At 43.7% G+C, this 4270-nt stretch overlaps 1 protein-coding gene across 1 annotated transcript in view; it reads right to left on the bottom strand.

Moving 5' to 3' along the window:
- The window catches only part of mpped2a (metallophosphoesterase domain containing 2a), a 42972-nt gene extending 40765 nt beyond the window's left edge, over positions 1-2207 (bottom strand). The window contains exon 1 of the mRNA XM_084437229.1: positions 2071-2207. The gene's annotated coding sequence lies outside the window, so the exon portion shown is untranslated. The remainder of the gene's footprint in view (positions 1-2070) is intronic.
- Between the last annotated feature and the right edge of the window lie 2063 nt (positions 2208-4270).

Genomic DNA, 4270 nt, shown 5'->3' with positions numbered 1-4270 from the left:
AATGTAACAGCACAAACAAATATATCAATAGTATATCAAGAGTATTTTCTCTGGTACTGTATTAACACAAGATAAGTCAAAATAATAATAAATAAATACAATTAACTTGTTAACAAATGTTGTGACTTGTGCATCTCAAATATGTAAATGTGTAAGATTGAAACCTTATAAACTTAGTAGCAATTTGAAAAAGAATAAATAAATCATGAAAGTAGTAATTCCTCATATGTTTGGGATTTCAGGCTCATGCATTGTGTAGGTTGAGGATAGTATTATTCAATAGGGATAAATGGAACTGAATCTGAAGGAAGAATTAAATTTATGTAATTTTATCAAGTTTGGCAATATTTAACATTTAAACTGGGACCATGCATAAAAACTGGTTATTCCCTTAATTCATATTTGAATTTGGAAATGTATGACTCTTTCAAGCAAACTCCACTATGCAATTCCGAAAAGCCATTACAGCTCAAAACATTTACAGACTAAGATACACTTCCAAAAGGTTATGGGACAAAAACTAATCATTGAGCAAAATAACAAATACAGGTCTGTCTATGGTCCATGTAAGTATCCAGTATTTTCTAATATTTGAATGGGCTCCCTCAAAGAAGATGTAGCCTACTTCAGTGTCAAACCTTGCAGCTTTACAGTTCAACAGTAAAGAGAAAGGAAACAACTCCAAATGAATACCTTTTCAAATTATTACCAAACACATTTTATTTCGAAATACTTTCAATGGGCTACCTCCAGATAAATATTTTAACAATGTTCATATGCAATAGTAAATACGATAGCAAATGTTCTGCAATTACAGTACAGTATGAGGTAGTAGATTCTTTGTTGTCTATCTTAAGCATTCTAATTCTATTATTCATGAATTGATTTAACTATCTACCCATTTAGTATAGAGCTATTGGATGAGTGTGATTTTGCATGCCGTGTTGGAAGCTTGCTCACCGGGACTGCGGTTGTTGCTCCCTCGACCCTCTACCTCCCTGCTGTCTGAACTCCCTGATTGATTGTAGTTTGTAACCACTGAGGGCTTGATATGGCACCTGCAAGCTTTTTATACAAGACCTGCACGCTGTCACTCTGATGCAAGGACCAGAGAACCTCAATTTACACGGCCACGGAGTTCAAGCAAGGATTTCAGTCTTGGCAAGTGCTCGATACATTTCTTAAACGCAGCAAACAATGTATTCCATTGGACAGAAGTTGAAGAAATAAATAACATGGTAGTAACTATGACCATGCCATGGCCCTCTAACTAGAAGAGTTTGCCATACCAGTTCGCCTAAATCCCTCTCTCTCTTAAACACAAGTTAGGCCTCGAACATAACATTTCACTGCCACTAAAGCCTATTATTCATCATATAGCCTAGAGCACTTGAGAGATTGTCCCATTCATAAAACAGTCTATAGGCACTCGTGAACTTTGCCCACTGCTCTTTGAAGTATTCCATTGATAAATGTAGGCTACAACTGCAAAGAAGTGTGATTTTATTTCTAAGCTGTGTATTCTGGAATAAAGGCTACACTTACAGTAGCCCATTGCTCGATGCAACCAGCTACAATAGCATAGCTTGCTAAAACCTGCCCATGCATTTTAAATGCAAGCTTTAGCTTCGCATAATGCTTTTGCAATTGCCTACACACTGTAGTGTAGCCCTACTCTCTATTCTACCACAAGCATACACGTTTATAACTTCAAGACAAAAGGCTGTATTTGACAAATAAATGCACTCTGGCAAAAGATTGCTTGCTTGTGATCGGAGCGAGAGGACGGGAGGGCAAATTGACCCTCATGATACCACGCATTACGATCTGCGCGCCGCTTTCTATAACAGACCGTTTTCAATAATGCACAAAAGGTCTATGAAGCTCTGAACTCGGCTTTCTGGCTCGGAGTATGCACACTAAAAGGTGGTCAGTGTCAGCGATCCGCTGCACTAACCTCTTGCTCTCCCTTGTAAATGACAAGGCACCTCTAACCCACGGCTTTGTGTCATGTTATTTTTTCCTTCCATGCCTGCGATTTTCAAAGCTGTGCGAAAGGTGAATATCTACCTCTGTTCCTGCCCGGTACGAGTCCTGGGGTCGCCCTCTACGCTGTCAAAAGACGCAGATCCATGCAGGAGAATGCAGATTTTAGCGGCCGGCGGGGGTTGCAGTCTGGGCGGGTAGGGCAGAACCTTCGACCCTGGGGGACCTCGACTGGCTCATGTGGAAACGAGACAGACGGAGGGAGGGAGAGAGAGAAACAGTGGGAGATGGGAGAGAGAGAGAGAGAGAGAGAGAGAGAGAGAGAGAGAGGGAGAGAGAGAGCAGCCTCGATCTGACAGAGGGGGAGCTGGAGTGCGGTGTAGTGAGATGGGACTGCCACTGGGGTCAGAGAGCAGAGAGAGCAGAGCACAGCCCCCGTGCGCGTTCACGGGCTCTCAGCCATGTTGCGCGCAGCCGCACGCACGCTCCTTCTCCAAACACGCGTTCCCGTTCCATGTTCTGAATCTGATCTGCCACTGCTATACGACAAACGACCGGTCAATTTACACACGTATCGTGATGACTGAGAAACGTTTCAATGATTGTACAAAGATCTCCCCCTTTCACTATGCCCCGTTTTTCTCAGATTTTCTCTTCTTTGCATGAAAACAGGCACGTTTACGAGTAGCGAGTCTATTTGGTGTTCACCATGATTCACGTGCAGGTCTCTGCGCTAGGCTACTGGGAAGAGTTAGCAAATATGTGAGCTATCGATTTCATTCGCTGAAACCATGAGCTAGAATTCAATACTGTGGTTGCTGCACCGTGAACCCTGCAAATGTCACCTCATTTGTCCAGTCTAGTCCATGCTGTAAGCAGTTTGGAGTCGTAAAGGTGAGACCAAATTAGCTAAATTAGGCCTACTTCAAATTTAACAATGACGTGTTTTGTGGACATTTTGCTTTTCAGCTACTTCTTAAATTATATAGATTATGAATGAATTCCCAGAAGCTTTATAGATGTACTGCTTCAATTCAGGGTTGGACAACCATTCCGCACCAAACTGCAGCATTAAATCAGCCACAAATCCAATGTTCCATCATGTTCCATGAGTTGCACCCTAATTAGAGTAGGACTCCATATCTATACATTACATAGATGGAGACTGTGTCATCTATGGTTAGGAGGGACAATCAATGCTGGTTTTACACTATGCCTCCGGCTCCGGGCCACAAATACGGCAGCAAACCTCACATTTGATGTTTCTGTAACAGTTGTTAATGTTTGCTGCTATTGTTGAAATCTCAGGTTATACAGGCACACGTACACTTGGATAAACATCACAGGTGAAGAACTAGCCTACTGCTCTGGGAAAGACTGGTTGAATGGAAACATACCGAAGGTTAAAGGAGGTCAGAGTGACGGATGAGTCACGTCGAGGTCGTCGGAGGCCTGATGCTCTTGAGACGACGCCTCTCCACACGTCCCAGTTCAGCCTGCCAGAGCGCTCTTCAGCGCCGGCATAGCGAGTGTCCTTCAGCCCGTCGACCTCTGTCATCCTCTCAGCACGTGTTTATCCTCCCTGCACCGCGTATGGCTCCGCCGTGCATGGTGAGGACAGGGTTGGAAGTGATGAGGTCAGCGTGGTGGAGGCTATGGCCGGCTAGACTCGGTCTCCGCTGACACGTCTGTGTGTTTGCCAGCGGTAGACCAGCGTAGAGGTCAGCACTGCTCCTGTGTCCAATCCGGGAGACGTCCTGTGGGCCAATCAGAGAATCACACCCATCCAGCCATTTCCCCTGGGCAGCGGAGACAGAGCAATCAAAACTCACGATCAAGACTCGAGATCTGTTTATTGCCATGTACAGTATATGGTTCACACATACTAGGGATTTGACTAGGGTTGAGGCATACGCTGTTGCAGATGACATAGGACAGGGTACAGGACAGTGCAAAGACATGACAGGGCAAACAGTACAAAAACAGTGCAAGCACAAAATACCAAAAAACAGTGCAACAAATATACATGTACAAATCAAGTCAAGTACATTGGGTCATATACTAAGAGCGGTTATGGATTAAAAGGTTAAATCAAGATTCAAGATCTGTTTATTTTACCATGTACATGGATTACACATCCTAGGAAGTTGAGTAAGGTAATAGCATATGCTGATGAAGACGACATGTGCAGAACAGGACAGGAGCATTTGTTGTCAGATACACCTGTTCCAGTGTCTGACCCCAACTCTCAACCATCCCCGAACCACTGGCCCAAGGTGTGGCC

The sequence above is a fragment of the Borostomias antarcticus genome (assembly GCF_949987555.1).
Source record: "Borostomias antarcticus genome assembly, chromosome: 4".
NCBI classification, from domain to species: Eukaryota; Metazoa; Chordata; class Actinopteri; order Stomiiformes; family Stomiidae; genus Borostomias; species Borostomias antarcticus.
This window is presented reverse-complemented; position numbering and strand designations above follow the sequence as displayed.